Here is a 10,079-nt window from a genome sequence, read left to right as displayed (position 1 = left end):
CCTTGTCTACAGTATGGATTTCAGTAAAGGTTACAAACAGTGGTAATGTTAGTAATGTGCCTAAAACTTATATCTTCTTGTAAACTTAAAAACTCTTGTCAGCTTCAGGGAATAAATTTAAATGTACTCCAGGTGAGTACTCCCATCAGTCAGTACCTATGTTTCACACTTAACAATCTATTCCTGAGGGTGAAGTCTCTGTCATGTCCTTTCTAAGGGCCTCAGTCTGTTTGGCTGCATCTTCGTGTATTTGTGTATGGATTGTATTTGTTTCTTCCATTGTCATCTTCATTAGGAAAGATTTGTGTTTCAGATGTGTTAGAGTTTCCAGGGCTGACTGCTTTGCGATAACTGGGTTCTGGAGATGCCTTATTATTTTGGCTTTTGTTGTTTGTGTTTTTTACACTGGCCTTTAGCCATCTTGCTGTCTCTGGTGTCGGATGGTAGTTTTCTGGTGTCCTTCACTAATTGTTGAGAGCATCTCATAGGTAAGTGGCTGTTGATGGAGACCCCTCACCTGCTGCAATAAGGGAACTCTTCAGGTGGATCAGGTGGGTGACCTGAGATCAGACCTGGGAACTTTATTTGGACCAGCTGGGTAAGCTGAGGTCAGATCATCCTGTGTTCCACACTGTGGTGTCTCCTCTTGGTAGGGAGACCTAGACACTGGTGTTTTGTAGCCCACAGTTTCTTCTGAGACACAGATTGCAGGTGCTGTGTACCTTTCCAGGCATGTGGCTAGTGCCTGTGCATACCTTGGAACTTTCACGGGTAACTTCCCCTGGACTGGCCAGGTGACCTGAGGTCAGATCCACTTGTGCCCCAGAGTGTGGGGACCCTCTTTCCTAGAAGACCCTGACACTGTTGGTTGGGTGGCCCACAGGTCTGTCTGAGACACAGAGCTCAGATGTTGTTCTCCCCCTCCAGTCATGTGGCTCATCCTTGGTGCCCGAACTCAAACTTTCTGTGGATTGGCCAGGTGACCAGGGTCAGATCTGCTTATGTTCCATACTGTGAGGTCTCCTTTGGTCTAGAAGACCCAGACTCTGTATTGTTTTAGCCCATAGATCCATCTGAGACACAGAGCTCCGATGCTGCATGGCCCGTTATGCATATAGCTAGTCCTTGGAGCCAGAGCGCGGGCCTGCCTGGACCCAGAAACTGTCCTTGGATTGGTCAGGTGACCCTAAGGTCAGAACCACTTGTATTCCAGACCTTGGGGTGTGTTCTGGGCTAGAAAAGCCAGACACTGGTGTTTTGTAGTCTTTAGTTCAGTCTGATACCCAAGGGACAGGTCCAGCCCTGCAAGCAAGGGAGTGGCTAGACTGAGGACTGCGCACCCAACTGCAGGGACCCAGGGAATTTTCTGGGGATTATCTGGGTGGTGTGAGGCCAAATTCACCTGTGTTCTACACAGTGTGGATGCCTCTGACCTGGGAATCGCCAGCGTGGATGTTTTGTAGTTCTCAGTTCGTAGCTTGTTGTGCAATCACTGGTCTCCTCCTGATCAGACACAGTGGGTGTTCGGCACCACCATTTTGGCTCTGGGACCACAAATAGTGTGCTTTAAAAAATAGGAAACATGAGCCCTCTTTCCCATCTTTCAAGTTGGAAGGTGAAAGAATCTCATACCAAGGAGAAGAAACCTGTAGCCAAAAAGGCTGGTGGTGTTGCTGTTACTCCTGATACCCTGGCTAGTAGTGCCGCCAAAATAAAGTGACCCTAAGGTGAAAAAGTCCAAAAGGGAAATCCGCATTGCAGCGGAAACCATGTCCTGATGAGAGGAATTCACAGATACTTCCGATCTGCGATTATTCCAGAAAGGCCTTGTATAAAAAGAAATAACCACCCGTAAGTCCATTGTTGAAAAGAAGAAAAAGGAGAAGGCCCTAGGCACTGTCACAAAAACAGTCGATGTTGACAAGATTGGTGGTACCCGAGTGGTGAAGCTTCGAAAAATGCCTCGGTATTATCCTACTGAAGGCATGCCTTGGAAGCTGCTGAGCCATAACAAAAAGACCTTTAGTCAGCATGTGAGAAAGATGATTGCCAGCCGCACTCCTGGGACCATCCTGATCATCCTCACTGGGCACTAACAGAGCAAGAGAGTGGTTTTGTTGAAACAGTTGGCAAGGGGCTTGCTACTTATGACTGGACCTCTTGCTCTCAACAGAGTTCCTTTGTGCAGAACTTACCAGAAGTTTGTGATAACCACCTCTACAAAAATTGATAATCACCAAGGCTAAAATCCCCAAACACCTGACTGAAGTTTACTTCAAGAAGCAGCTGCACAAGCCCGAGAGGGCAAGATCTATGACAGAGAGGAGGAGAAATACGAGATTACCAAGCAGCACAAGGCTGATCAGAAAACTGTAGACTTCCTGTATTGTCCTTGGCTGGTGCCTTACTTTGAGCTGGACCCCTGGGCCCAAATCTTCCTATCATAATGCTCTACTTGTAGGTTTCTAGGACCGTCTGGATCCTTCTACTTTGCCATTCTCCCATGCTTCTCTCATCTAGAGTCCCAATAGGATGTCCTCCCCTCTGTCCCAGTTTCCTGGTAGTTAAGGCTTTCATGGGACCTGCCCTTTGGGCTAGTATGCAGATATAAGTGAGTATATATCATTTGAGTCTTTCTGCTTCTGGGTTAACTCACTCATTATGATCATTTCTAGCTCAATCCATTTGTCCACAAATTTTGGGAATTCCTTGTTTTTAATAGCTGAGTAGTATTCCATAGTGTATATGTACCACAGTTTCTTTGTCCATTCTTCTACTGATGGACACTTAGGCTGTTTCCATGTTCTGGCTATTATGAATAAGGCTTCTATGAACATGGCTGAGGAAATTTTCTTGTTGTGTGCTGGAGCATCCTCTGGGTATATTCCAAGGAGTGGAATAGCTGGGTCTTAAGGAAGCCCTATTCCCAGTTTTCTGAGATAGCACCAGATAGACTTTAAACCCCTACCCAGATCTAGCCAATGGACAGAACATTCTCTACAGTTGAGTGGAGAGTGGGGTATGACTTTCTCGCGTGCTCAGGTGCCCCATATTTGACCATGTTCCCTGGAGGGGGAGACCTGGTGGCACTCAGAGGAAGGATAGCAGGCTACCAAGAAGAGACTTGATACCCTATGAGCATATACAGGGGGAGGTAATACCCCTCAGGAACAGTCATAGGGGAGGGGAATAAGGGGAAAATGGGAGGGAGGGAAGAATGGGAGGATACAAGGGATGGGATAACCATTGAGATGTAACAAGAATAAATTAATAAAAAATAAAAATAAATAAAGAAAACTGTAGACTTGCAGATTTTGCCAAAGATCAAAGCTCCTCCTCAGCTACCTGCGATCTCAGCTCTCCCTGACAAATAGTATGTACCCATACAAACTGGTCTTCTAAGTTGCTAACAACCTAATTAAACAGCTTCGTACATTTAATAAAAAAGGAAATATTTCCGATTTTATTGTTGTAAATTTAATTCTTTAAGAGTTACCTGAGGGCTACCATGAGCAGGGACTAAGAAGTATTCCCTACCAGGCAGCCTTCAGCCAGCACACTTTTCTAAGATCCAAAGAGAACAGCAGACACTAAGAAAGGTAATTCCCACTCAATAAAGACAAGACTAGATATCAGCACCTAGAACCGCCTCAGCCATCCCAATCCCAGATGCATAGAAACCAGCACAAAAATATATCCATTAACAGCTAAGACAATATACCTCTACCAAAAGCTTCTAACCCTACTACATTAGCCCCTGAGGAATGCAACATAGCTGAATCATGAGACAACAACTTCAAAGTAACAACTATGAATATGTTTAAGGACATTGAAAAGAATACTTTTTAAAAAAATCCTTAATGAAGTCTGTAAAAACTAAAACAAACAATGGAATTAAAACAATTCAAGGTATTAAAGTAGAAAGAAAATCACTAATGAAAACTAACAGTGATAAACTGGAAATAAAAAATTTAGGAACTGAATAAAAAAGGTTACCAATAAAGTAAGCTTCCTGAGAAGAGAATAAACATGGGGGGCAAAAAAAAAAAAAAAAAAAAAAAAAAAAAAAAAAAAAAAAAAAAAAAAAAAAAGAATCCCTGGCAAAGGAGAAAATGTAGAAGAAATTGGACACCTCGGTCAAATAAAGTACTAAACCTAACATAAAGCCCAAGCACAAAAGATCTCAGAAATCTGGGAGTACTATGAAAAGGCTACATCTATGAATAATTGGAAAATAAGTAGAAGAAAGCCAGGTCAATAACAAAGAAATATTTTCAATTATCATAGAAAAGGCATTTACTAACCAAAGAGAGAAATGCTTATTAAGAAAAAAGACACACACAAAACCCTACACATATAAGATCAGAAAAGAAATTCCCCATAAGACTTAAAACACAAAATGTACACAATAAAGAAAAAATATTAAAAACAACTGCAAGGGAAAAGGCCAAATAACATACAAAGGCGTGCTCATTATAATAACACCTGGTTTGTCAATAAAGACTCTAAAGACAGAAGGGGCTGGACAGATCTCCTACAAACTCTAAGAGACAACAAATGTTGTTCCAACTATTATGCTCAGAAATTATCAATGACAATTGTTGGGTAAAGAAAACATCCCACAATGAAACCAAATTCAAGTTGTGTCTACCAGTCCAGCTCAACAGAAAGCACTGGAAGGATAGCGTCAGTCTTAAAAAGTTAACCACATCCAGGGAGAGAGGAACACTCCTTCATTGCTGGTGGGAATGCAAACTAGTACAGCCACTTTGGAAATCTATCTGGTGCTATCTCAGAAAAATGGGAATAGGGCTTCCTCAAGACCCAGCTATTCCACTCCTTGGAATATACCCAGAAGATGCTCCAGCACACAACAAGAAAATTTGCTCAACCATGTCCATAGCAGCCTTATTCATAATAGCCAGAACATGGAAACAGCCTAAGTGTCCCTCAGTAGAAGAGTGGATAAAGAAACTGTGGTACATATACACTATGGAATACTAGTCAGCTATTAAAAACAAGGAATTCCCGAAATTTGTGGATAAATGGATTGAGCTAGAAATGATTATAATGAGTGAGTTAACCCAGAAGCAGAAAGAATCAAATGGTATATACTCACTTATATCTGCATACTAGCCCAAGGGGCATGTCCCACAAAAGCCTTCACTTACCAGGAAACTGGGACAGAGGGGAAGGCATCCTATTGGGACTCTAAATGAGAGACGCATGGGAGAACAGCAAAATAAAAGGATCCAGAGGGTCCTAGAAATCTACAAGTAGAACAATATGATAGGCAGATTTGGGCCCAGGGGTCCCACTCAAATTAAGGCACCAGCCAAGGACAATACAGGAGGTAAACTTTAAACCCCTTCCCAGATCTAGCCAATGGTCAGAATATTCTCCACAGTTGAGTGGAGAGTGTGATACGACTTTCTCACGTACTCTGGTGCCTCACACTTGACCATGTCCCCTGGAGGGGGAGACCTGGTGGCACTCAGAGGAAGGACAGCAAGTAGCCAAGAAGAGACTTGGTACCCTATGAGAATATATAGGGGGACGTAATCCCCCTCAGGAACAGTCATAGGGGAGGGGAATAATGGGAAAATGGGGGGGGGGGAGGAATGGGAAGATACAAGGGATGGGATAAACATTGAGATGTAACAAGAATAAATTAATTAAAAAAAAAAGTTAACCACATCCAACAAAACACAAGGAATCAATAATCGCAGATCAGAAAATTAAGAAAGAAGAAAAAACACAAAACATGTTGACCAATTAGCAGGAAACAATAAACATTGATCTTTGATAACTCTCACTATTAATGGTCTCAATTTCCCATAAGAACACAGACTAACATATTGGATAGGAAAACAGGATTCATCTTTCTCCTGGGTCCAAGAAACACACCTTGAAATCATCAAAAATTGACATTACTTCAGGGTAAATGGATGAGAAAATATATTCCAAACAATATACCCAAGAAACAAGCAGGTATAGCCATTTTAACATCTGAATAAATAGACCTCAGACTAAAATTAATCAAAAGAGACTCATCAAAAGGAAAAATATCCACCAAGAGGATATTGTAATTTTAGGTATTTGTGCACCAAGCACAAGAACATCTCAGTTCATAAAGGAAACACTACTACAGTTTAAATCATGTCTTCTAAGAAGCTCGTGGAACTTTCTCCGAAACTGACCACATACTTGATCATAAAGCAAGTCTCAACAAATACAAAAAAAAAAAAAAAAAAAAGTGAAATAATACCTTTCATCCGGTCTGGCCACCACAGATTAAAGCTGGATATCATAAAAAAGTATAAAAACTCATGGAAACTGAACAACTTACTACTAAATAAAAAATAAAAAAAATGGGTCATGGCAGAAATTAAAAGGAATTAAAAACCAGTAGAACTAAATGAAAATTAAAACACAACTTTCTCAAACTCCTGGGCCACATTAAGGCAGTTCTCAGAGCCCAGTTAATAGTACTAAATGCCAACATAAAAATGTTGGAGAGAGATCATAATTGTAACTTGATTGCACACTTGAAATTTCTAGAATAAAAAAGAAGAAATAACATTTAAAAGGAGTAGACAGCAAGCAATACTAATACTCAGGACTAAAATCAGCACAATAGGAACAAATAAAATAACACAAAGCATCAATAAAAGGAAAAGTTCATCCTCTGAGAAAATCAATAAGATTGATAAACCTTAGCCAAATTAACTAAGATTTAGGTATGCAAATGAACAAAATTAGAGGTTAAAAGGAAAATCACAGCAGACACTGATGAAACCTTATAATGAACATAGATGCAAAAATTCTCAATAAAATACTTGTAAACTAAAACCAAGAATACATCAGAAAGATCATCCATCATGATCAAGTAGAGATGCAGAGAAGGATCAACATATGGCATTTGGTAAATGTAATCCACATACTGTACGTTATTGACAGGAAAACAGACAAGTTGATCAGTGAAATCTATTTGAAGACCCAGGTAAAAGTCCACTCAATGAGGTTCACTGATTCTTTACAAATAAGGCATCAATAAACAAAAGGAAAAGAGACAGCATCTTCAGCAAATGATGCTGGTGAAACCAGATGGCTTGGTGTTGAACATAAAGAGATCCATATCACCCATCCCAAAATGGATGAAGGACTTCAACATAAGGCCAAACCAAAATAAATAAATAAATAAATAAATCAGAAAAAGGAACTAAGCAGAGAGTTCTTTCTTTCCTTTTAAAGATGAAACACAAATGGTTAAGAAATGCTTTAAAAAATGTTCAACATCCTTAGTCATCAGAAAAATACAAATCAAATATATTTGAAGATTTAAATTCCCGGCACAATGCCCAAACAAACAAACAAACTAAAACACCAGAAACAGAAACATATGATAACTCATGCTGGTGATGATGAAGAATGACATCTATTTCTGATGTGGCTTCAAAATTTTACACCTACTACTGAATTCAGTGTGGTGTCTCCTCGGGAAGCAGGGAAATGGTCTACTTAAAGAAGCAGATGTTAAGAAAAAAAAATCATGATGTTCATACATAATAGATGGAGCTAAAAAAAATCATACTAAATGAGGTAACCCAGACTCAAAAAGGCAGATATGGTATATATCCACAAATATGTGAATATTAGCATTTTACCCTCTGATAGGCATGCTACAATCCATATAACCACAGAAGTTGGGTACATAATAAGTGACCAGGGGGAAGGGAGAGACTACCAAAGAAGGGAAAATAAAGTATATAGTTTTGGAGAAATAAGATTACATAAAAAAAAGAAAGAAAGATGAATGTAAAGTTGAAATATGGAGATGAGCAAGTTTAACGGCCAGATCAGAGGTCATATGGAAACTTACTACAGTTAAAGCTTCTTAAAATATATACATATATAAAAGAAATCTATGTATCATCACCAAAATACTTTGAGAGGCAATGTCTCAACTAGATATCTTTCACTACCAAGTAAAACTTGAGTTCTAGGAATAGGTTACATGTTATAAATTTGTTGATCAAATCAGTGTCTAGGAAACCTCCAAGGAGCTCAGGCTATTGACAAGGTTATTAGTTTTTATTTTTTTTAACAAACTATTGTTGTGAAATAGACATTATTGAAGAAATACGCATTTTATTGAATGTGAAGACATTGATCTGGAGTCTAAATAGAGACTTTACCTATACTGACTCTTGTTCCTAGGGCTGGAAGGTTTCTGCCTTTTACCAGAGGAGAAAACTAAACACCAACGCATCCATAAACTCTACAGTGTACATTTGGTGACCTGCCTGCCTGGTACGCTGATGCAAAGGTTTCACAAATATTGTAGGGGATCCCAAGCACAATCTGACTGGATTTAAGGCCCATTCTGTGAGACGTAGACCATAACTGAAACTGCTGGGGTAGCCATGAACCTGAGACTAGATAGGCCAGGGATTTCAGAAACTATCAAATACTCCTTTTGCTAAAGGAGTGTGGAAATAAAATGAGTCCTCAAAACATTCTGGTATACCTATAGATCAGTGCATAGCTCAGTCATCATCAGAGAAGCTTCCTTCTACAGGATTGGAGCTAATACAGAGACCTGCAATTAGAAAATGTACAAAGAGTGAGAGACTTTGGAACGCTAAGTGCTAAATGGAATGTCTTCATCAAATCCCTCACCTCGGGTCTTAGGGAAATAGAAAGAAGAGAAGGTAGAAAGATAGGAAGATCCAGAGGCGATAAAACATACCAAGGAAATAGTGGCTTCCAAACGTAACATGACAGGCCCAGAGAAGAACTCACAGAGACTGTGGCAGCATAAAAAGGCAGATGTGTCCCCAGTGCTAAGAGGGGAAAATGGATGGGAGCTTCCATCCATAACCAAGAAACTATCTCCAATCAACAACTTCTTGAAAATGAAAAATTAGTTTTCTCCAAAGGAGACAATTAAAAACTACGCATATGTGCAGGCGCCATGTCTAGCAGTATATAGCCAACATGAAATAAACTCAACTGTATGTTTGGAGATATATTCTCTCATAGAACTTTGTGCATTAGTTTATCTTACTGTTTTCTGGTTTGTATACATTCTGGTTTTGTGGTTTTATGAGCTCTGTGTGTGTGTGTGTGTGTGTGTGTTTATCTGCATATGTGTTTGTTTATTTCATTTTATTTTAAAAAAGAAGATGAAAGATACAAAGGAGGGAAAACCATAATTAGAATAGAATATATTGTTTGAAAATTTTTCTGTAATAAAATATACTGAAAAAAGTTACTTGATGACATGCTGAGCGTTCTAATAGTATGTAAACACCCTGGTTGTAGTTGCCTTAAAAGTTTCAAAGTTTGTTATCTTACTTTTAAAATGATGTGATCAAAATAATGTTCATATCATTTGCAGAGTCCTCTGGTGCCGCGAAGTACGGTGTTATCATTACTGTGTCAAGTGGTACCCTTCTCATTATCTTGTTCTCAAATGGCTGTTGTATTTCTACAGGTTATTCTTATCCCCAGATCTCAGACACCTAAGACACTGATTACATCTCTTTGATAATTTTCTGAATATTTCTTTCATGTAGCATCATCTGTTTTTATCCCTGCTATAATCATTATGAAGAGAGTCTTTAAGCATATAATAATTTTCTTTGAATGGCCTGTACCATCACCCATAATAGTATCTCATCTTGCTTAATTACATATCACAAAGGTGACATTATTTCAAGTTTGCATTTTTTTTTTACTACGAATAAGGGCTTTACCCATCTTAAGCTTCCTCTAGTTGTGTTACACGTGGGTTGTAGAGAAGGAGGTAAGTGGTGAGATACAACATCCTAGAAAATAGCTCATTTGTTGACCAATTTTACATGCTTTTACAAAGTTAACATGCTCATTTTTCTTTTCTCTTATCTCAAATGAGGTGTTTAGATTTTAGGGAAAACTTTGTTTCTTTTTTTATTTTGATATTAAAATATAGTTTTCAAAAGTATGCATAGAAACATAGGCTGATATTTTACGAATAATCCATCTGGTCCAGTATTGACATGAGGGGATTCTATGCCAATTGTAGCAATACTGAA

General features: G+C 39.1%; 1 pseudogene; it reads left to right on the top strand.

Annotated features, from left to right (window-relative positions):
- Positions 1-1,582: 1,582 nt before the first annotated feature.
- On the top strand, positions 1,583-3,402 carry LOC127198721 (60S ribosomal protein L6-like; annotated as a pseudogene).
- Positions 3,403-10,079: the final 6,677 nt, after the last annotated feature.

The sequence above is a fragment of the Acomys russatus genome, chromosome 14 (assembly GCF_903995435.1).
Source record: "Acomys russatus chromosome 14, mAcoRus1.1, whole genome shotgun sequence".
Classification (NCBI taxonomy): domain Eukaryota; kingdom Metazoa; phylum Chordata; class Mammalia; order Rodentia; family Muridae; genus Acomys; species Acomys russatus.
Note: the sequence above shows the minus strand (reverse complement) of the source record. Positions and strands in the feature narration are given on the sequence as shown.